This window comes from Osmia lignaria, chromosome 7 (genome assembly GCF_051020975.1).
Source record: "Osmia lignaria lignaria isolate PbOS001 chromosome 7, iyOsmLign1, whole genome shotgun sequence".
NCBI lineage: Eukaryota > Metazoa > Arthropoda > Insecta > Hymenoptera > Megachilidae > Osmia > Osmia lignaria.
This window is the reverse complement of record NC_135038.1, coordinates 9,275,304-9,300,295: the sequence shown is the minus strand read 5'-3', so window position 1 is coordinate 9,300,295 and position 24,992 is coordinate 9,275,304. Positions and strand designations below refer to the sequence as shown.

Sequence of the window (24,992 nt, the reverse complement as noted above, 5' to 3'; positions counted from 1 at the left end):
TTTCAAAGATTTTCGTACTGCCATACATCTCGTGCTTACGAACCATGCGACCTTTTGATACGTTCCCTCCACTGACATCGTGGAAATATTGTTTCGAGATACGATTACTCGACAATTCTATGGAAAACGATGATTTGTCCCTTAAAAAGATATCATTTTCTTATTCCATCAGCTCGATCGTCGTACGTCTTCTTCTTTCTTCTGTTTTAATTTAATTTTTCAACGATGGATTTAGAAATTTTCTGTTCCTTCACTGGCCAAGATAGATTGTTTATCGAAGGAACATTGTTAAGTAAACGCAACATGTAATATACTTCTTCGTAGGATGATTTGAAAGGACCAGGACGGATATTGCAGTGGTAGGACCCCTTTTACCGTTCCTCCGCAAACACAGTTGAACATTGTGGATGCACATACAGCTTTTGTGTTGAATCGTCGCGAGCAAACACAGGCACGAATAAATAAGGGAACGTTTTCAGCGCTGGTAAACGCTAAACAATTCGACGTCCATAGGCCGTGAAAAGGAGCAGGAGAAAAGCAATCTAGATGAACGTCCTCGTTAGAGAGAGGCAGGATCTCTTTTTGGTAATTTGCCCGCGATTCAAAGCTGTGAAACCAGTCGTGGTTCTTTCTGTGTCCAAAAAGGGGATGCTTTAATGAGGGGATACAGAAACAACTAACAGTAATTGCAATATTACTTAATAGAACAATAGCAATTTTGTTCATTTTTATTTCTATCATACATTAATTACACCGTTAAAATTTCTAAACATTTTTAAATTAAAAATTTCAAATGGGATAATTATTCATTAAGAGAATAATCTAAGACAAAATTAGAATTTTTTAAATTTTAATTAGAGAATATCTAATAATTGGAATATTTCAATTATTAATCACTTGATATTTTAATGATTCACCAAAATAGTTCATCAGCCCCTGAAAAACATGATCAGTTAATTAGGAAGCAATTAGCAATTACCACGTCTATTTCAATATTCAAGCTAACATTAAAATCCGCGAATAAGGCGGTGGCATCCCTTAGATTCAAAATCGATAGGGTGAACAAGGATGCTGGAAATCCGATAACAAGCTTTCAAGAGAAGCACCGCGAACAGTCGACAGTCGAATTCCTTTCTCTGCCGATTGTTCGATAGACGATCTCGAGGAATCAGCGGACGGGATGGGAAACCGTCGAACTCGGCCTCGTCGGCTAATTTCAAGCGTCGCGACGCCGCTCAACGACAGCCCTTTCCTCGATAATGAACCGTTTTTAAGATATCGAGGTCGTCACGTCACGAGATCCGACAGGCGGAACAAAGCTCCTGGAAGACTTTAAAACGGTACGACAGTGGACAGATTCTGCCATGGATAAATCCCGGGGAAAGAAAGGTGTGCCAGATTGCTGGTCACCAACGTTGCTCCCCTTTCTGAAACTTACCTATAACATTCAGATATTAAGAACATCATATTTATATATATATTTATTAAATTAAAAAATTATTTATTATCGACTAAATTTTAATGAAATTAAAATTTCTAAAGCTTGATGGGTGTCAAATATTCAAGGAACTCTTGGTTGATAAAGTTGATTTAAAAAATGAAATTTATTCCAAATAAAATTAAATAGTAAATGGAGAACTTATAAAAGAATCCTTAGTAAGGGGGCCCAGTTAATTACCTGTTAATTACTTACAGTAATTATAAGTCATCTCTATTTTTAATCCAAAGAATTATAAGGGATGCTCCGCCATATTAAATCACGCAAGCGGCAAATTGCAGCCCGACTCTCGTACAAATAAAAAATCCCATATATCTGGATCGAGGGTAGGAATCATAACCCAGCGACCATTCGCCGTTTGGAAATCGTCGGCCGGCAGTCTTGCCCGGAAACCGATAAAACGCAAGCTTCGGCTTTACATCCGTCGAGCCAATGAGAGGCCGGCGTCCAGTTACGGCCGTCAACGACACCTGAAGCAACCCCTTTCCCGTCCCCACCCCCGTATCTCTGTGTCGAGTTATTTGCAGCCGCTAGCTGGATCATCCCGAAGAAGAGGGATGCCCACGTGCCGATTTCCAAACGGCCTTCTCCTGTCGCTGACGTTCTTCTCGAAACGAGAAATAGGAAAGAGGGACACCCTGTGATCGCGAGGGTGGCTGATTTACCTCGGTGTACGCGTACCCCGCAGTAGTGGGGTGAAAGGGGTGGAAAGAGATGCCCGAGGGAGCGAGGAAAACGTACTAGTGACCCGAATACGTCTAGCCTCCGGGCACAATCTGTGAACATCTTCTCCTGGTAATGCTCTGTGCGAGTTCCTGTACCGTGGCCAGCATACTTTCATCCCTTCTTCCAACCCTTCGTTTAGAAGAGTATATTTATTGTTTCTTTGGGCTGGTTAAAGAGAAGTGATTAGGAAAATTGACTGTGACGTAAGAAAGGGGTAGTTTATTCGATTTTGAGGATGTTGTTTGCAGGATATTTTTATTAAAATTTATTGTTGATTGATATTTATAAATGAATGATTCATTCTTATAGACATTTATTTATTTAACCCTTTAACAGGGTTACCCAAAGCTGGTACTTAGGGTCGATTTTGTTCAATACCAAATAAAAACAATTTTTCAAGTGTTAAATTTTATTTGTTAATATAGTTTTCTATTTACACTTCATTTGGCTAGTTTCTGACAGAATATATGCAGTAGGTTTAGATCTTACTCGAGGATTCCTGTTGATCCTTGACTCACAATGCAAGTGAAAAATGAAGGAAATGATAAATCCAGACTGCAGATGCTTTGAATTTTAACTGTCAAGTGATGGAATTAAATATGAAGGGTGCATTGCAGAGTTCTCATAAATATAGAAAAGAGTTATTTGATTATTTAACTGGAACTTTGCATCATTAAAAATACAAAAGTATCAACAGTTTTGAAAAACACCGTTTGAAATGCAGAAAATGTTTTGACACTGATTGTGAGAAGGAGTAGGAGCAATTTAATATTGACGTTCGCTCGTTCGTAAAGAGAGTAGAGTTCTCGAGGGAGCGGAAAGGAAAGGGTCCGGATATGCGTAGGGATGGAAAATATGGAAAGTGTTGCCAGATGAGTTACGGTCGAGGCTTTTCATCCGATGGGGACGAAAGCCGAGCTTCGTTGCAGTGCATCGTGAAAAATGCATAAGTTCTTCGTTTTCGAGCGATGCATCGCCGGGACAAATGCTTAGTCAATTTTAAGTGGAATTTCGAATATTTCAGAGATGAATATTAATCCTTGAACAACTGAAGTAGTAAAAATCTAAATTTCATTTTAGTCTCCGTTAATTTTCTAAGTTTTCAATTATTTGTTTAGATTTTTAAAATTCCAAAATTAATATTTCGAATACTTACAAGATGTAAGTCTGCAATAAAAGGTTTCAGAGCAAGTAGAAAATATTATTAAATATCTAGTGAGGGGAATTTTTATCTGTACAGGCAAATTTGTTGGTCTATTTTTTTCTTTGAATCAGTTTATTTCGATGGCATTCAGCAAACGTAGGTCAGCGAAATTTATTGACATTGCTGTTGTATACGATCGACACAGGACTCGATAGACTAGAATTTATCGACTTGTTTAATTGAACAAATAAAAAATTCTCTCCATAGGTGTTTCGCAGTTGTTTTTTCAGAGGTTACGCACAGACTCAGGCAAATATTTTTATTCCTTTCATAACCGATTCTGCTGGCTATTGACATATTAATCTAACAAAAAATATTCAAACGAACAAAATGGTCACGACATTGTAAATAAATTTACAACTCTTCGTAATTTACAGATTGAAATATTGCAATAATTGCGAGATAGACTTTAATTTTTCTTTCTTAATAGAAAATAAATCATTAACACATCTCGTTCTTATATTTAAAATTGCTTATCAGTTGTTATCACGAAGGTAAATAAGTACGAAGAAAATATTGGGTGCTAATTTTGTTAATTGCAGTCGTCCTGTGTGTTGGAAGACAAATTGAAAGGTGAAAAGTATAAGAGCGGAAAGTAATTCTATGAAAGAAAGTATACCTTGCTTAATTAGAAGACGACCAACGACAGTTAATTAAGTAGTTACGTATGCTTCTGCACTGCCGTATCAAATTAAGCTTCCTTCTTAATAAATTCTCCATTCAACGTCGGATAATTTTTACAGTTAATAAATAATAATTTTTTCCCTCAATACCACACGAAAACTTTTTTCGATGATTGTAAAATTCTTCTTTGATGAAATCTCGTTGTTTTCCTTTGAGTGCTGCGTTCATCCCGGTTCAAAGTTTCAGAAGAATACTCCGTAGATGACTTTTCTCGTTCTTTTTTAAACTACGAATTTCCGAGAGCCACACGGAAAAGCTTGACGAAAAATTCTGCATTTATTCGTTAAAACTCGGCAAAAGCTTTAACAAAACTTTCAGCTGCTGACTCAACGGTAATTAAACGCTTTTCTTTTGAAGACAGCTCAGGACTCACCAACTCGACCAAGTAAATGGTTTCTTAGCGTAAATTCATCATTTTTTTATTAAAAAAAAGAGAGAGAAAGAACACACAGGGCATGGAAAGAACTTTGCGAAGCAATGGAAGTCTCTAACATTCCAGTTGCAAGAATTTTCTTTCTTTTTATTCTTTTTTTTTCTGAGGAATGAATTGTATAGTCATTAATCGTTGAATATTTATTTAAAAAGGTAAAAATTGTACCGCAATTGTGGAGGGAAGAAGATTCAAGAAATCTTTTTAATTGCACCATAGTATCTTTCATTGTTTCCTCTTATAAGCTGTTTCGTTTTAATCGAATCGGGAATATCGATTCTCATGGAACGAAGACAATTCAGAAAACGGTTGGAAGAATAAAATTTTATATCTCGTTTATGACGAAGCTTCTGCAGTGAACACCTTGTCAGTTTCACAGGAAATAAGAATCTCAATAATAATTTATTGTTCGTTTCGTTTTGAACGAAATCTGTCGATTATAATCAACTGCAAATTTACCAAGCTCTTCTTTTTATCGTTAAAATAAAAATTTTACAATTTTACTAAATTAATAATAATTTAATTTCGAATAAATTGATATCAATCCCTTTGTATTCTATTAATTCTGCACTGAACTATTGTGCATTCGGATGCATCGAAATTTTTGTTTCACCATCGCTTTTCGTATTACAAAAATGTCGTTTAGAAACACACGCATCAACGGGGCAACAACTATTCGTGTCATACTTGGAATACATGGAACTAACTCTCCGGTGGTATTGCCAAAAGCAAAATGTAGGTCGCAAACAAGGACGATCAAGCGATCTGGCAAAGATTTATCCGAATTCAACGACGGGCACAAATAAATGGTGACCAGGCCGGGTTGAATGTGTTCGATTAACCGAACAGAGATTTCCATGCAGATTTAGTTTTCTGTCACGTGCTACATGTTATTTGCAGAAAGGAAAACAAACGAATTTCAATGGTGAACAACGATAAAGATCAGAAAATCAAATGTATAGAAAGATAAAAGCCTACTCTACACCTACATCATTCTTCCTGAAAAATGTTTAAACAAATAACAGTTTGTCCTGTTTTATTTCTAACGAAAATAGGAAACGTGTGTTTTTAAAATCAACAAATATTATTTAAAATTAAAAATATGTTATTTATACATTTTTAGACTGATCTTAATTGTTTTCTAATTTCTCAATTGGCATAATTGTAAACAGGAGATATGTAATAAAATTAATTACGTTAATGGGTTAATTTCTTAGCCAGTCGATTACGAGTGGTTTTGAAACTATGGTTTGAAAGACATATCATTAAAACGTCGAACGTGAAAATCCGGAAAAGCAAGCTTCCGTTTATGTCGATACTCGCTTTGTTTGCATTTCTTTCAGCCAGTAAACGTTTTTCCAATCGACGAATGCATTCGGAAGTACCGAATCTGTCGTACGTATCTAACGTGTACGCTATCAATGCAAAAAAAAATAACTCCTTTTTTTTTTTAATCCCTACCACCCTGTTCTGCCTCGCAATCGCTATCATTTCTCTTCTGGTTCATTTCTCTGTTTCCCTCGATCCTCTCGTACGTCTATGACGATGCGAACGTGAAAAGAATTGTCTGATAAAAATGAATGGCTCTATTCAATATTTTCTGTTATTTCTGATGGAACTATGGTGAAGAGAGGGAACAGGGTACCCAGAACAATCCGCGTGAAACTCTGTATTCGAACTATAAAGTGTTTTCTTTCGTCGTCGATTTCTATCTCTCAACATATGAATTTCTTTAACAATGCTTAGCAATGAAATAGAAGACATCACATAATTTTTTTACAATTTAATTTAACTATAGAGATTATTCGTTTGAAGGTAAAAATAAATTGTGCAAAAAGTCTTTGTTAATCGATATTGTAAATAGTAGTAGTGGTGTTTTGTTCTGGGCTTAATACTACAGTCCTGAAGTGCTTTTTTATTTGAAGCCTGAAAACAGACAATAGAGGTAGAAGTTTTAAATGATTGCTAACAGTTTTGGAGTACGATTCGATATCTGGAATATCTGTGGCGTTGATAACAGGTTGGCACGCTCACGAAAAGTTCGAGTGCCAAACGAAAGCTCTTCCCGTTTCTGTTTACAGAGATGTAAAGTGAATGTTTGCCAGGTTCGCCAATATTTTCTATTGTAGTACTAACATTGTAATGTGTTCAGGTTGATTCTACTTTCAGAGTGTTTGCACAGTGTGTTACGTTCTGCGAGCAAATATTATTACGTAATTTAGCAATTTTGTAGAGCTTTATAGTTCATTATGCGACTTGTGCAATGTTGCTTGTGTTTTTTAAAAAGTCTTTTTTTATATCATTGATTATCGAATCTGTGTAATTTCACATTAATTAATAATATAATTTATTTCTAGGTTTCAATCAGTTGAACTTATGTGTCTTTGTTTATTAATTTATTTATTAACTTAATAAAATTATGTTTTATTTTTGAATTTAAAACTTTAGCAGAGCGCCGGGTGCGCAGTAGGAACTGCGCATAGCGACTGCGCATAGCGGCTGCGCCTGCGCGGGGAGCTGACGCCGCGCAACGGCGCATGCGACCACCATTACGCGTTGAAGTGTCGCGAGTGAAACATGTGTTCTGTGACAAAATTGCTGTTTGCTGCTAATTTGGGTGGATAATCGACTTCCAATTGGTGAGTTATTAAATATTTCAATTATTCCTATTATATATAACACGTACAGTGCCAGATTTCATGTCGAACGTTCTGTTTTCACGAGAAATGTCATCAAACTTTTTGTCACTTTGAAAGTACTTAGGTACTACGTAGGAAGTTTCAATGCAATTATTATTATTTTTCGTGTTATTTTACCTTATTGTTTAACCTTTAGAGGATGGGAAACCTATTTCTAGACGGATATTCACAGTCTTAGAATATTGTAATAGTTTTGCGAGATGACATGACATGTTTTATAGAATGATATCCATCTGGTATTAAATATTACATATATCTTTTCATAAAAATTCCTTCATATGAATTTGTTACCATTTTTTACCCATGAAATTTTGCACAAGTATGGCCATAAATTTTTTGATATTTACAATCATGTAAAGGTTTTGTGCAATTTTTCTATGTACCAGATGATCACAAAATATCATATTTTTCATAGTTCTAACTTGAAAATATTAAAAATCAGAAGAAAACCTGCCTGTCCTCTAAAGATTAAATACCTTGTTGTACATCTAATATATGTTAGTGTACAGTCTTTACAGTTAATTTTGTGTACTATATTACATAAATATATAGCCTAAGTCCAGCCTAAGGGTAGAGAAGTTTAGTGTTATTCCGTTAACATTCAGTTCGAGAGGAAAATATTTCCAAGAAATTCGCGTTGATACGCAGACTTAAAGTCGGTCGATGCCTGTTTGGAAAACATCTTGCGAAAGAAAACAAACAAATTCTTACGGCAACCGGTGTACAATAAGTCCGCGCGACTCGTTATATCGTTTGCCCCCTATCAATCGGCACACATCGGTTTGTTGTTGTTATCTGTCCTCTTCCTTCGCGTCGTTGAACTTTTAGAATATTCAAGCTGCTCTCGCAATATTTCCATGCTGTATATTTTCTGGCAGATAGAAGTGGAAACGTGTTTGAACGTGCCACGGTTTCACCTCTTCCATCCTTATTGAATTTGAAGCTTCCTTTTCAAATTGAAATGCAGGAGAAATATTACGTGATATTAAAATATCGATGTCTATGATATAATTATATCCGCGTATAACCTTTGTTCGGTTATTAGAAATTGGGGAATAGTTTTCAAAATTTTTTCGTATATCAAACACCTAAGCTAAATTAAAGGATTTTTTTTAGAGTTGAACATTATCTCAAATAATCTTCTGATACACATTTTCAATAAATGAGAATATTTAAATTGTTTCTATAATAAAGCCAAATTATTTGAAAATTTAAAGACATTTTTATTCCAAATAAAATTAAATTTTTCTTGTTATTTTTAAGTAATTAATTCAATTTTTGATTATTTATTATTTTAACTATTCGAGATCAATATTTATTTCTCATTTCTCAATATTTTCGATTATTTCAAGTAATGCTAAACTCTGCTTTCTTTTTATGAAAATATTAGTCAGGATTTAATCCTGGTACACATTTACATTGTAAATTGGCCCGGTTGTGTAATCGAAGAGAAATTTATCCGCGTAAATTACGAACGGAAATACCATATACGTATTACGTTAATAAAAGATAATAATCCATTGAATAGTATTTGTGAGGAAGAACGAGCACGTTGCAAATTGTTGCTGTGTTTCGAAGAGCAATAAAAGCTTGGAAACGATGAAGCTTTAAAATAAGGGAAAAGCGAAACGACGCAACTTTCGGCGACCGAAAGCAGTTGAACCAGCAGTTGAATTACAGAAAGGGAAAAGTAATTAAACGCTTTGGAAACGCGTTTAGGTACTCCATTAGGAGAGCTTCGAAAGGTGCTCGAAATAGGGAAGGGTAATTATGGTGCGTTTTTAGGTCTGCGAATTGAGGATTAAAAGTGAATCGATTTAACCCCATAAAAGGATAATTAACCCTCCACTATCATCTGTATGTTTTCGAAGATTTCCTTTTTATTTTTATATCGAATTTCAATTTTATATTTCACGTTTTCTGATTGTTTATATATAATTAACGGAGATATTTTATATCTCTCACTTCTATAGCTACGTGACTGACGGTGTAGATGAAGAGAAAGAACGTTGTGGCACGTTTTAATGAAACGTGTCGCAATGTTGTGTAAGTGCGGCTTGGTAATATAACAAGATGTAATATTCATGACGGGCGCTAGGCCGGACAGAGAGGAGGGTTGTTGTCCTGAGGTTTACAGGGGTTCCAAGGGGTGAAACTCAAGGAAGATGGGTTGATGGCTCTTGACTGGCCGCTACCAGACACTCTTCATCTTGTTACTATCCTCCTTGCTAAATATGCGCTTCGGTGATTCTAACCTTTCTTTTCCTACCCTCGTCATGTCTTCGCCAGGGTATTTGGTGCATTGTTGTGGAACATCTTCTAAACTAATCTTGGGATACCATTATCTTGAACAATTCCGATCAATTTCCTAATCATTATTAAAGAAACTTCAATTAGAGCTTATTATAAAATCAATTCACAACAAGGGTTGTTATTTATCTCACAGATTGATAGTGAAAAATAAACAAAGCTCAGATAATGTTCAGGGAAATAATTCTTTCAAGAAGAATTTGAAAGATTCACACTCGTTGTTTATTTTATAACCGCAAGGAAAATGTTATTTTCTCGGATAACGTGAAAGAGCTGAGTAACTCTCTATAGCTCGTTCTCGGAACTTAAAGGTCACGATTATTTCTCTCGGTTTCTGCTTTCGTATAATCCTGCACCGTCTTCACCACCCACTCGGCGAGCCTCCAAAGGTCTCTTCGTTCCTTCCAGTGTTTACCCACCATTCACTTAAAACCCTGGACCTCGGTCTACTTCATCTTCCCTGTTTCCACGACGTTGTCTCTACCCTGTTCCCACTCGCCACTCTCCTCGTCTCCTCTATTTTGTGTGTCTTGGAGTAAAGATAAGTTCGCCGGTGAAGCCGGTCCACTTCAAGTTTATGATCTAATTTTCATCCGACGGACTTCACTGACCTTTCTGGTCAGCGAATCTTAATACGTCGATTGCTTTTATCTCCTTTAACGACCGTGTTTCGTCCTTTGACTTCGAATCGCGTCGACAGGATTGAATAGAAATTTTGAGAAATTAAATTTTGTAATTTTGCGAATTAGTCGAGAATCGTTCGGATGTATTTTTCGAATCTCTTGGATTCCCATTGTGAATAGCGCATTCCATTCCGCGTTTCGTAGGGTGGCTCCTTTATCCCATAGAAAAAACTATGACGGTGTCATTAGAGCGAAGGGTGGTCGGGGCGAAGCTTGCAGCTTCCTCCTGGAAGAACATCGTCGAAGAGAATTCTTGTTGCTCCTCCTGGAACGTGTATATGCTTCTCAAAATACGGAAGACGTAGAATGGATGGTGTGTTAGGCGGGCAGGTCGAGGATCGAGGGTAGTAGCAGGCTTTTGTTGCGGTTGAAATATTTGAAAGCGATGTTTCTTTCGACGTTCTTCATCCCTCTCGGTTGGCCTCTCTGTTCACGGAGTAACATCTTGTTGGTTTCTTCGACTTTCCCTTTATTTCCACGACGTGCCTTCGCTCTCTTCGCCTCTCGCGTTTTTCTTCATTTCCAGTACCGAGGCCGAAGGCATCAGTCGAGCAAGCAATATCTTAAAAACTACCCAGACTGGCCAGCATCCAAAGTTCCGGGCACCTCGGGGATATAGCTACAGGCCTGAGGATCATTTTCAACCCGAACGATATAAATCGGCTCGACAAATTTGTTTCTTTTATCAAATATTTCAATAAAAAGGGATATATCATCCGGCGGACCATGGAGAGAGACCCAAAATTCCTATTACTTCCATTCTTTAAATTTCACACTGTTCCTTTGAAAATTATTCTTCCAATATATGAGATATTTGTTGAAAAATTATAAATTAATATTTTTGTATTTCTTTTGTAAGTTTGGGTCTCGATTGACCCAGATTCGCGATGAAATGTTGTAAAAGGAGATCTTTGATATCGTCAAGCAATTATATAAAATCAAACTGAAAGGCAGTTTAATATCAATTATAATAGATTGTATTACCGCGATAATTTCATCCGTATCCGATGAATTATATCCATTACAAGGAGCAATTTGTTAACGTTTCGCGTTGCTGTGCAAGCTGACAGAGTGAAACGAGGCAAACGCAACGAATCGATCGGATCAAAGTAGAAATTAAAAGAGCCGTGTACAAGTTGAAAGCAAAATACTAGTAAACTCGGTCAATCAGAACACCTCGAGTGCCCTCGGCAAAGTTTTCGTTCCACGTTTATTCGAAAACTAGACGCATTGTTCGCGCCCGTCGGTGTGCAACTTTCAATTCGACAAACTGTTTCCGTTCGATCCTTAAAATCTAATTTCTCGTTTAAAGTCGAACAAGATACAGCGAATTTTTCCTTCGAGCACCGCGGAAACTTTTAAATCGTTATTTTCAGTCTTATTATCGATGGCTTTATTTAAACACTCAATCAGAGATTTATCTGACATAGATCATTTCTTTTCGATATAGAAGATTGAAAGAGTTATATTGTATATGCAATGTTAAATTATTAAATATTTTGTAATTTTGACAAACGAACCAATCAATTCGTTCGACTCTTAATTAAACACTTTACATAGAATAATCATTTTGGAAACTGAAAATGCAATACGGTTAGCATTCGTTCTCGCGTTAGCGTTTTGATTTATTTCCCACGGTGTGTATGCAGTTTCCATTAATTCAGTTTAATTCTGCTACACGGCATTCTATTACCTCAGTTAGCGACCGCTTTCCGTAATTAAACCTTACACATAATTACGCGGTTGTGGCTTATACGCGGATCGCCTTTAACACTGTTAACGATAAAGGTTAAAATCTAGATTGATTTATTTATTTATAATATAAGCAAATCTTGCAGAATTTAATCATTTTCTTATTCTTCATATTGCACTTCGTACTGAAAGGTATTTTATATCGTTGGTGATTAATTTTCGGATGGCGGACCATGGAGAGAGTCCCCATTTCGTATTACTTTAATTTCTAAATTTTACACTTCATGAAATTTTTAACTTCAGGTCAATATCCATGTTTATACATTGTTAACACCCTTGTTCAAGAGTTAATTAACCATAGGTTAAAATGTTAACGATAGATCAGCTGTTTGAAATTCAACATCAGGCTTTCAGTGTTAGTCGGCTGAAAATCAGTTTGTCGATCGTAGAAGCAATTAGCCTTCCGGTTAATTGTTAATCGATCTATGAAGCAATCAGACTTCCAGTTAGTTGTTAATCAGTCTTAAAGGTAATCAAGCTTCCGACACTCGGTCAACAATCGGAGCACGTACGTATGTTCACGTCAGATTAATCGGCTTCAACTTATACATACCATCCAGTCACGCATTGCTCTAGATTAATTGTTCGGTGAGTGCTGTTATTTGATGAAATCGATTTTCCAACAGAACTCTGAATAATTTAAATAGGTCCATATTTTTGGGGACGTTTGAAACGAAGAGCTCGAGTTTCATTTAAAAATTATGATATTTCTTGCACTCTACAAAATATTCACAGGTTGAATGTGTAAGTAACGAAAAAACTGGGTTGAAAATTCTTTACGGTCATTTGGAGGAAATTTACGGTAGCTGGTTTGGAAGTAATTTCTGGTGAACATTGAAATCTGTTAAGGCAGCAGTAATTTTGGTGGAAAACTTTAATCACTCCAGATTGAAATAATTTTTGTGGAAAAAATTTCAGATTTATTAAAAATGAAATGATTCAACTATTTTTCATTTTATTAGATTTTATACTTTGAAATTGATTATTTAATATGCAAAAATTTCATACATTGAATAATTCACTACTCAATTAATCAAGTTGGTTTTAAATTTGTATTCAGTAGAAATGTTGTTCGAATGTATCGAATAGAGATTGGAAGGATGATTTCATAAATAATATAAATGGTGCATAAGTAGCAGAGATATTTATGAAATCTTTGTTGGGCACCGACGGTCCTCGCGAGGGACCATTTCCGGTCTCCTTAAGCACCGTACAAGTCTCGTTTCCTTGAGAAGAAAGAAACCGTTTCAAGATTTGTCGTTGCAAGCTCGCGAATCCGATTTGCAATCCTCCCTTCTTCTCTTACGTTTAACCCCCTCGACCACCCCCCTCTTATCCTTGTATCCTGAAGAAATATGCAGGAGAAAAGCAGACAGTTTTCTCGACATCCTGTCGTTTCTCTCCTCATGGATTACGATACGGAATTTCAGATGACACCTTCTGTTGTTCTTCCCACGTATTTCAATAGCTCAACATTTGTTTAAATTAATTGTTCCTTGTTTTATGTAGCTTGGTTATTAATGGAAAATTTCAAATTTTCTAATAGTTAATTTTCCAAAATAGAAATAGTTCATTTTTCAATTTTCAAATAGTCAGTTTTCCAAGCTGGATATAGTCAGTTTTCCAATCTAAAAATAGTCAATTTTTGAGGCTAGGAATAGTCAATTTAAAAAATTTTAAATAGTTAATTTTCCAAGCTAGGGATCGTCAATTTTCCAAATTAGGAATAGTCAATTTTCCAAGCTAAGAATAATCAATTTTCCAAGCTAGGTGTAGTCAATTTTCAGATTTTCAAACAATTAATTTTGCAAGCTAGAAATAATCAATTTGCCAAAATACCAATAGTCAATTTTCACATTTTCAAATAATCAATTTCCTAAAATAGAAATTGACAGATTTGAAAATGTGATTTCTCAAAGTTACTTTTGTAATACAGTTCATATTTACCAATTAATGGGAATAAAGTAATGTCTAGAGTTGTATTTAACGGAGCTGATCTTCGCCGAATTCAATTAGCCTGAACATACAGAATTACAAGGAAAATTGGAAGCTGCCTCGGTTCAGTAAGTCAACTCATTAATTTTCACTCTGTAACTACTGGTTAAAACCCTTTCTACCTGGCAAATGGAGTGTTAATGCTATTCTCTGCAAAGTGTTATTAGGTTTTAGCGCTGACACATCACAACGATATTTCATGAAATCATACGAACACAGTACATAGTTTCATAATTATTAATCCCACGTTTCATTTCCATCAACTTATAATAATTAAAAATATTGAAAGCTTCATTTTACAACTTTCGCAGAAATTGATTAAACAACGACGATTTCTGATGAACATTTTCCTCAACTTTTATTATGAAGTTTTAATATAAAATTTCAAGTAATTTTCTCTCCATGTAATGCACTGAAATATTCAATGCTTACATGATAAAATATCAATTCTATCGAACTTATTATTTAATAATTTTGGATTAAATAATTCTGCGTACTCCATGGCAATGAAACAAGTGAAACGTCGACGTTTTATCAATTAAATACGTGATTGGTTGCAAAAAAAAAAAAAACGTGAGAAGATATCGTTGAGAGTGCACCGACTGCCAACGTAAATACAAATCGTTAGATTGAACCCCCTGGCGAACCCCTTCTTCCCTCTTGTCACACCACCCACACCGACGAAGTGTTTTTTTGTTCATTGTGTCGTGGCACGGTTGAATAATTTTCCGTTTTCTGCTTCCTCACGACTTTCGCCGGCGACAGCAAATAATAACTGCTGTTCTGACTGTGAGACCGAGCTATATCGAGACAGGAAATTCTCTTTCTGTCGCTTAGCTTTTATTTTTTTTCCCCCCACGCCCCCTTTTCAAATCACTTGTCGAAGAAATCGAGTAACGATTTGTCGTTTCGTTTTTCACGGATTTTTAATCCTCCTCTGTTAATACTTCACCAATTGAATTATAAAGAATTCTTCAATTTTTATTTCTGTCGTCAGCATTGAATTAAAATGATCCCACTTAAAAAAAATATTCCATGAAATTCTTTTCCACTGTTTCTTATTTTATTTAGGATCAATTTAACCATGTCCTGTCTGTCGTTATGTTAAATTACCTAATTAAATTCCTGTGAAACTCGCCCATGGATTATCATCGATCACAACCAAACAGCTTTGCACAAATAATTCAGGAAACCAATTACATTTCTAACAAAGCAATCAGGTTCTATGCTAAACGATTCGTTACAGAGGCTCAATAAAGTTACTTAATTTATAGCTTTTTAATAGCGATATCTATGGATTATAGTTTGATACGTTACACCGTGTCGAATATGCGCATGGAAAATGCGACAGGAAAACTTGCTCCCTCTCCGTCTCTCCTTTCTATATCTTTCTTTCTACTGCATCGTTGCATTCCATACATTAAATGTAATATCGAGCAACGTGCATAAATGCATGAATACTTGATGCGAGCTGAACATTCTCGATGAATCGAGCTTCCTATCGACCTCGAAAGAATACGAAGTGAGCAAAGCCAGAGGTAGAACGTAGACGACGACGTTCAAACGTTCTTCTTTCACGAATGTTTATCGTTATCGATGCACCAGTGAAAACCGCGAACTTCGCCTCGGTTTTCATAAGTACGGTTCGCTTGCGAAATATCACGTAAATATGTAATGCGTCCCGGATGATGGTTCTGTTTGCCATCCTAACATATCCTCTACGACTTCCACGATAAACTGGAAAATCATTCGATCCGCTGACTTCTTTTCGCCTGAAAAATATTATCCCTCGAATTTATTAACTAACGAAGTTTCTTTCGAAATAAGAAAAATGAAGCTGAAATAAATTAGGAAGATCAGTATTAATATTTTACTTTCTTGAAAATATTTTTTCTTCTTTTTTTAAATAAAGTGAGGAAATCTCTCGCACATTTCACGGATAGTCACGTGTTAAGATCTTATTACCAGGATACACGTTCTTAACCGACGATACTGAACTTTATGTAACGCTTTCTGTTTATAGGTACGTACTGCTTAGACAGCCTCGTAGTTTCATTGTTCTTAGGCTCCCACGTACGTGTGTACATACGTTTCACTTATAAGGTGGACTTTAGTTGTCGTAAAAAAAAAGGGTACGAGGAAAGTAACGATACGGCACTGTCGTACTATAAAGGCGACCACGATGGCTGTTTGCTATTTTAGTGTTATTTTCGTGGAGAAAATCGTTTCTCTGGTGATAATACTTTTAACTATTTAATTGGAATTTTTCAAATTGAAATTTATAGAGTGATAATTTATATTTGGATAAATTGTATAACATGGAAAATGTAAAGGAATAAAGATTCTCTTTTGTATGGATGGGAATTGGTAAAAGAATGAGGCAAAGGATGTCTATCAATAAAATGATAAATTCATTAACGCGAGCCACGAACGAGTGAGGTCGGAGAACAATAAATCGTGGCAGGGACTTATTAGTCTTTCATTCGGATCCACTTTCTTCCGTTTTTGCTCCGTTGACCCGAGAGATTCTCAATTTCCTGAAGATGGAACGACTCTGCTATCTGTGTACTCTGTGGATCGCCATTGCACTCGTTGCTGCTGCATTATTAACTCGAACTTGTTAACTTCGTTTCTTCCTCTTCTTGTCTCCCTGTATACCAACCGTTTCTTCGTTTATGTCTCCTAACAAATTCTTTTCCTTTGTTCGATCGCTCGTTTCTACTCGTTATTTGACGATAGACGATCGAATACATTGGATACAAGCTACTGATAAGTGCAGGATAACGTATACAGTTTTTGATGGACGGCGGACCATGGAGAAAGCCCTTATTTTATTTCCTAAACTTTATACTATCCCTTTAAAAATTACTGTTCCAATCCATAAAACTTCTTTGTTTAACAATGATACATTTAACTTTAGGATAATGTCCTTGTATATGTTTTATAAATTTTGGTCACGACCCAGGGCCAGAATAAAATTACAGTTTATAATCTAAAAAATGTATTATATTATATTTTCTACTTTTTTAGGAAAAGAGTCAATTAAAAATAGAGTTAACTTTATATTATGGTCCACGTAATATCATATATTTTTTAAATTAGAATTTATTTATGTCTATAAATAATAGAGATAGTTGAGGTGATCAAATCAAGTGAACCATCCTGTATATTCCTCAACCGTTAACCCTATGGCTCCTTTTCTCTTCAAGCTGTACAGGATGTTAACTCGTCCTCTTCATGACGTTTTCTTCTTCTCTTCTCTCTGGCTAAAATTTTGTCGAGAAAAAGAGAAGGAAAAGCAGCCTGGAATCTTTGTACGTTTATCTTTTTGTTACCTGTGTTCCAAACCTTGTTTGCTCTTTCTCTTCTACCCTGTTGAAATTCCTGTTGAGAAAAGACAAGAGAATCTTGCAAGGAATTTCTTGTGTGGATTTTGGAAAAATTGGACCGCTAAATTGTACCTCATGTGTCGTTTTAACGACTTTGAAATTTATCTTCCAAGTTCATTTATTATCTTCTTAATTGTGCAAAGTTCGCGCTTTCTTAATTTACGACGAGAACGTGATTAAAGTTCAACTAGTTTTGAATATTTATTATCAGTATAATTCAATATGATTCTTTCTGTTTTTCCTTTTTATTATTGTAAATAGAAAAAGAAACGATTCGAAAAACACAACTCTATCAGTCTTTGTATCCTTTTTCACGGATAATGATCAGTACAGATTATAACCGCGAGTTTTGGAGAATACCGCTTCCGGCCAGGTTCGTCCGGAGATAAATGTTTTTTTTGTCGTGGCTACAGAGATAGCGAAATGATTTATCTGACCCTTAAATTAATCCGCCTCGGGGCTTGACTTGGCCATTCGATTTTCCACCACTGACCAGTTTACTTGCTTCCGTTTATTTACCGTCTTTCCTGCCACTAACAAGCTGCTACCGTGTATCACATTTTATTTAGAAAATATCAATTTTTAATTTATTTTTAGTTTATTTTTACTTTTATACGATGAAACAGTTTTAGAGCTTTTATGTTTGAAAATTAGATGTAGTAAAATAACATTGTTCGTTGCAATCCACGATCATTCATCTTGTATTAAGTATATTACAAAAGCATTTATATAGTCAGTTTCAGTAAATTTCAAGTTTTAATTTGATGTATCATAAGTGCCATTTTATGATACTTTTATGTCATCAAATTTTGTATATTTTAAAATCAGCCATTTTGACAACCAGCCATTTTGTATCGAGAATATTGATGAATCATTTATGTAATCATTTTTAGTAAATTTTAAGCTTCAAATTGGTATAGAATAAGTGTTTCTTATGCAACTTTTATATCATTAAATATTGTCAGTATGTAACTTTGTTAAAATTTGCTTTTGGATAATGATTGAATAAATAACGTTCGGATATCAAGCGTACACAGCAAATTTGGTCTCAAAGGTATATCTACAAGTCATTTTCGAGTTTATCTATCGTTGAAGTATTAAATAGGGCTTGATAGATGTTGCCGTGTTCACGATGTATCTTTCATGAGGGATGTCGGATCGATTTTGAGTTGCTTGCTCAGGTAAACTTTGCCGCCATTAGGAAGTTCCCTTGTAAATGCAGCTTAAGTCATATATTGTTAGAAATACGAGGATATCCCACTTTGCGTTTAAATCTCTCAAGGATCTTAGAATATTTAAAACTATTCTATTATTTCACTCTCAAAATACAACTGCAAAATTCTTAACATTCTTCCATGTTTAAAATACATTCAACATATATACTGTGAATATTTAAAAAAAATACAAATCTAGCTTCCTGTATTATTAAAAGAAATAATCGAAATGTTGGAAATTTGTGTTAAAATTAAATAGGATAAACGAATGTATTGGTAAAAGAAAATTCCCATTAGAAAAGCATGGTTCTTTTTATTCCCCTGTATCAAAATTCATTTATCTTTGGAAATTCTAAAAATGTAACGCTTCTTCACAAAAACGCAGCCTCGTTTTTAAACGGGCGAAGTGGAGCAAGGGTTAAATTCCACTTAGCCTGGCGAGTTTCAAAAAAGTCTCATATTTTCGTTGACCCGAAGGAGAATAACGAGACACGACTTGGATAAGGTGAATTTAACTCTGGACGAACAATTTTCAGGAGAAACGATGAGCTATCGAAGAACGAAGGGATAGTTGCATTTAAAGCTGCATCCTTCTAACTTTCATGCCATTAAATGCCCTCTTAAATTCATTCTCACTCAGCTTTCCTTTAAACCTTGGATTTATGTAAAATTCACATCCCTCCTTTCAGTATTTCTTTTTTCCTTTTCTCATTAAATTGCATCAAGATACGTAGATAATATTTTCTTATTATTTCCCTTTTTTCTAGCAGTATCCCTGAAAAACAATTCCAAATTATAAAATGAAACACTCTGAACATGTGGAATGAAGTTTATCAATGGAAACATGCTTTGTTCAAAGTTCGTATTGCAATTCATTACAGAGATACAGTGGAATATACTACGAAGGAGTAATGAACGGTCGACGAAATTCCTGGAAATATCGTGACCCACATTTTTCCCTGGAAGTGCGTACGTCTAGTAACAGCAGTAGTAAAAAACGATGAGTCATTCAGTGCCTGTCAATGACCTGCCTCACGTGTGCGTAGGGTGGCCCAGGTCAATACGCGTGGGAGTGAGAGTTGCACATGTCTCTCTTTAAACGATGATATCTCGAAAACGAAAACTGCTATCAACATGCGGTGACAGGTATTTTAAAAGGGAAGATTTTCTCTTTCACGCGAGCCTAGCTTTAGAATTTAAAGTGAACAATTTCCATGAAATATTTATTTTTAAAATTTCAGTAACTTTGATGTGTTTTATTATATCAAAGTTGGATTAATATTATTTTTAATTATTTTATTTCACTTTCGTTAATTGGTAATTTTTAGAAAATATTTTCTTCATTTTAGGACACTTTGTATTTAGTAGAAAGGATTAATAGCTTTCGTTTACGAATACAATTTACCCTCTCACGAATTACATTCGAAGCACTACCTTTTAATGTCTCTCTAGGGGTGTCGAATCAATCTAGCGTATCCAGCATCTCCCACGCGTTCTTGAAAAGCCGGCAATCCTTTTTATTTCACCGCCTAATGATTCTCGGTGGATGGATTTATGCCTAACTACACGTGCATAGTAAAGCAGCAGCAAGCTTCGTTAAGACGGATCCGCGAAATGTCACCCCCCGGGGGAACGCGAGGTCTTGCCGGTCCATTGAAATCCATCCCTGAATCCCAGCAGCCACCCTCAATACCGTCACGACAGGGATTTAACCGGTGAAAATCTATCGAATCGGTGCCTTCGTCTCGTTTAAATTGATCCGACAAATAAAAAGCTGTTCCTACATGTCGTGTTTAGACGAGAATTTCCTTTTTCTTCTTCATCCCCTTCTTGTTTGTTTTTTACCCTTCGATTGATACAGAATTTATGGCGAAAGAAGATTTAGCTTCCATTTGTTTTCTGCAGTTTTGATACACCTGGAAATAACAATCTTTCAATTATTTTTCATGGATACTTTCTATTTTTCTATATTTATGAGGGACGGAGTTTTTGTTAATTTTTTAAGAAATCATTGACACTCTGTCTTTTTGCAATCACTTTATTTAACACTTATTCTAAATTCCTTAATAATTTTTCTTAAAACTGTATGATTCATTAGTACCTAATTCTGTGTTTCATCCTTATACTTTACATCCATTTAATTAGCATTCTCCTCTTTGTGTTTCAGGTGCCATTATAATTAAGAAGCTGCGATGAAAAGGAATCTTCAAAGAAGTGAATTACCTTCCTACATCCCCTGTATACGTGAGTACCTTGATTACTTTTAACGTAATGAACGTATCTCCTTACACATGGGAGTATTAAAAGAGATTTAATATTTTTTATCACACGAAACGCAAAATGATATCGCAACTAAAATATAGAAAATAGGTAACACGTCCCTTAATTACGAAACCAACATTAATTGCTCCCAAATTATCGCGCGAGGCATCCTTCTCGATCCCCTAATTATTTCTAGCGTTATATCAAACGTTTCCAATAAAATAAGCTTATCTTGTCTATGTAGCTTAAGAAGATATTTTCGAATGACGATCCATCTCATCCTCCTCGATTAATCTGAATATCCGCCAGCTGCGTTCACCTCTTCAGGGCTCTTCGATACAATGTTCCATTACGTTGCATCGTACGCGATACCGGTTCACGCCACTTTGTCCTTCCATCAAACTCGATCCCCTCTATAATTTACGTTCCTCTTTTCACCATGGATCTTTTGGACCATCGGTACCTTTCATCGGGAAAAAAAAGAGGGAGGATTGCTTGTAATTACGAAACACGCGTCCCTTTTATCTATATCGATACTTTTCAAAGATTTCAGAGCACAGTAAACTCTTCCCGAATGGTACTTGATCAGAATTCCCTTTGTGAATCATTTCGTAATCCTTTTGCTCGGTTCGAAGGGACCTTCATTTCTGAAAATAATTTTATAAAAGGGTCTTGGTATTAATTGAAATATACCAGAGAATTCACGTCGAACGCACAAAGGAAACAAAGTGTACCAACGTTCTAATTGGTTCAATTCATCTTTGCAAAGTTACCGACCATTGTGTCCATTGTGTCGGTGAAATTCGAACGAAGCAAATGGAGGCTTACGTAAGATTCGCGAAACAACGGGTGAAGCAGATGCACCGAATGAAATATTGAATACGTGTAATCGTCGAGGTTCGTCTGCCATTGTAACGAGGGGCTGTTGCATTTTACGTTTGTTGCCGAGTTACTCGCCAGGTTATTAAGTTATTATAATGTCGAATAGAAGGCAAAGGGTAGAATCAACATGAAATATCCGTTATGACGATAATTTCATCGGGGAGTTGTAATGTGCCTCTGACCCGAATCCTACTTTGATATCCAGGAATTAACACACTGAGCTGTAAATTAATCAGCAGATACACGATATGAATCACTTATGAATACGTTTGATAGATTATATTTATTGCGGTATTATAGGAAAATGAAATATATTTTTTTCAAAATTAGAAAGAAATTATTCAATGATAAGATATTGGCTTTTCTATTTCATCGTTTATTTCGGAGTTTGCAATATTCCTGCCGCGAACGCGTTAGAAATGACTCGTTTGCCAGCTTATAATTGGTACGTGTCGAACTAATACCCGAATACCCTGGATACCGGATACACAGACTCTAGGAATATTTGGTTTTGGCTCGTGCTACCAACCTGTCCTCAACTTCTTGGCCCGCAGCACTGCAGCGGCATTAATTATCACACCTATGTATGAATACTCTGCTCAGCCTTCTAAATTACTTTTAACATTAACCCATTAACTGCCAAATTTTGTTTTCTAATTTTTGGCCGGATAAGTTATATATATGCATATTTTTGGCGCCGAGTGGTGTACGTAAAATTCCAAAATCCCTAAATGGGGATCGTGGCAGCTAATGGGTTAATATTGTCAAAATTCAGATTTTCAAAATTCCTCTATCACTATATTCTTATTTTTCCTTGAGAAACATTGATTTGATTCAAATTAAATATTTTGAAATTGAAATGATCTTACGCGAGGAAGAGATAAATGTTTTTAATTGACGATTGATTGGAACGCTGATGTTCGATAAATGGGTGATCACAGAAAATCAGCCCTAAACGAGTCGCAATAAACAGGAAACAGGGCTCGAACAAGAGCTGTAAGTATAGGTCGTAAATCGAGGCAATGGGTCCAGGGTCGATCGTTCATCGTGACACGTAAACGATGAAGAATAATGGTGGGAGGATGGAAAAGTAATAGTAAAACGTTCGCAAACATCCTAGCTCGGCTTATCGCGTTTATTTATTGCTACGGAAGGCGGTGAGCATCGACGCTTTTCAAGTTTTTCTACAATTTTACCTTTCTATTCTTTTGAACCAATCACATGCTTTCAAACTGTGGTCAGTTTTCTGAAGAACTGCGCGATTCTATCATTTTTCTAATTAAAATTCCTCTAATTATTTTCTAATGGTCTAACATTTTTCTAACGATCAGTTCTAATAAATTCTAGAAATTTTCTAATCGTTTTCTTTTTCTAATAAAAAGGAATCTAACATTGATAAGTTTCTTTGAAATTCTATAAGTTAAAGTGTTAGAATTTTCAATATCAGAATTTTCTTCGAAATTAGCAAAAATAAATGCACGTTATTATCGCATGAAAAACGAGCCTTGTCGAGCTGATGGAAATTTGACGAAAAAGCGGGACAAATACTAATGCACAGGGACGAATAAACATTCAAGTGCGTGTGACAGTTCGCGAACATATTATTAATTGGAGGCTTCGACGAGCGTTGACCCTCTTTTTCACTTTTCTTTCCTTCTTTCGTCGAAATAATTTCACCCTGAAACTCGGCCCGGTTGCCACTCGTTTATCATTCCATTTCGATTACCGTTCTCCTATATTTTTCATACCTACAGTTTCCACGAAGAGAAAAAGAGATTTCGTTTCTATTATGTACTTTAATAAAGGTGAAATTTCGTATCTTTGAAATTTTAACATTTCGAATTTCCTTTTTAAATATTTTCAACTCCGAGGTAGCAGAATTTTTTATTCCAAAATTAGTAATTACAATTAAAGCAAATATTTGAAGAGTAACGATAGAATGTACACGTTTCGAGAGACGATTTCTTCCTCGATGAAACAAAGCCGCAAGTGCACAAAAGGATGCTCGATATCTTGTAAACAACGTATCCAAAGATGGGAACAGACGGTACTTCAATTTGCTCGAATTAACTTGGAAACTTCTCATGCGTTAACTACAAGATTTTCTTCAAGTTCACGCTAACGAGAAGTAGACAAAAGAAGATACGCAAGAACGTCGAAACAACCAATTACGGGAAATTCAGTAACAAACTACTCCCGGTGCAAAAGTCACGAAATAAGTTTGGCAAACAGCAGTTGCAAAGGAAGTAAACGAAGTACATGTAATCCTTGTATAACACGATTTTCACGGAGCATGGTTTGGAAATTGTGAAAATTCTCCTGCATAAATTTTGCATACTCCACAATGGGATATTTTCACCCGATTAATAAAATATCAACGATTTTAGAGTTATTTCGTGAATAGTTCAATTTTAAAAAACAAATATTGCAAAGGCAGTGCCGTACGAATGATTCGAGTGTAATAACCCGAGCTTGCTCTAGTTTTCATTAATCCACAATTATGTGCATGTTGGTGCCGCAGAAAATATCGAGGAGCAGGTGTCGAATCTCTGGCGGGCAAATTAAGCGTGAAAATAATTAAAATGTGGATAACGTTCTCGCGTGTAGATGCTCTCCAATTATTCAGCGTGGAAAAATTCGATGAAACTTAACCCCGTAGGGGTTAAAGTTTCTCTGTGCACCGTTGTGGATCGAGAGAATGAAAAATATTCAGAACTGTATTAATTATGATAGAGTCACTGTATCAAAGGAAAATTGCTTTTTGGAAAGTGTTAATTCCGATACCCAATCCTGGACCCCAGAGCCAGAGTATATTAACGCTAGGACGGCGGACCATGGAGAGAGCCACAATTTCAGTTTAATTTTGTACTTCATATTACTTTCATTTTCTAAATTTTACACTATTCCTTTAAAAATTATTCTTCTAATACATGAAATTCATTCGTTTAAAAATTGCACATTTATCCTTGTACATGTTTTGTACATTTGGGTCACGATTGACCCAGGCTAAATTACACTTTTCAAATTTTAGACAAAATTAATCAAATCCAAAAGATTCATTGTTATATAAATAAATCCATGATTTAACATTAGCTTTTTATTCAAATAATAATAATAATAATTAAATTACAATTTAACTTTCAAAATGAAAAATGCAGAAGGATTAATTTCAAATTACTCGAGTCATTAAAAAATTAATAAAAAAAATAGTAAGTGATCTTTCAAGATAGTTAACAATTTTTCGGAATAAATATTCGTCATAAA

The 24,992-nt window shown here is 35.4% G+C and overlaps 1 protein-coding gene and 1 long non-coding RNA gene across 4 annotated transcripts in view; one reads left to right on the top strand and one right to left on the bottom strand.

The window, feature by feature from the left end:
* Window positions 1-7,096: 7,096 nt before the first annotated feature.
* LOC117604536 (dipeptidase 1) overlaps window positions 7,097-24,992 on the top strand; it is a 131,048-nt gene continuing 113,152 nt past the window's right edge. Inside the window, exons 1-2 of one of the 2 annotated variants that reach the window (XM_034324720.2) lie at window positions 7,097-7,181; window positions 20,752-20,828. The gene's annotated coding sequence lies outside the window, so the exon portion shown is untranslated. Of the gene's footprint in view, window positions 7,182-20,626; window positions 20,829-24,992 lie in introns of those variants that run through there. The other variant, XM_034324723.2, reaches the window with a different exon arrangement.
* Window positions 19,437-24,992, bottom strand: part of LOC117604538 (uncharacterized) — a 139,009-nt gene continuing 133,453 nt past the window's right edge. For both annotated transcript variants that reach the window (XR_004581457.2, XR_004581458.2), the window contains one exon: window positions 19,437-20,500. This is a non-coding gene — a long non-coding RNA (uncharacterized LOC117604538). The remainder of the gene's footprint in view (window positions 20,501-24,992) is intronic.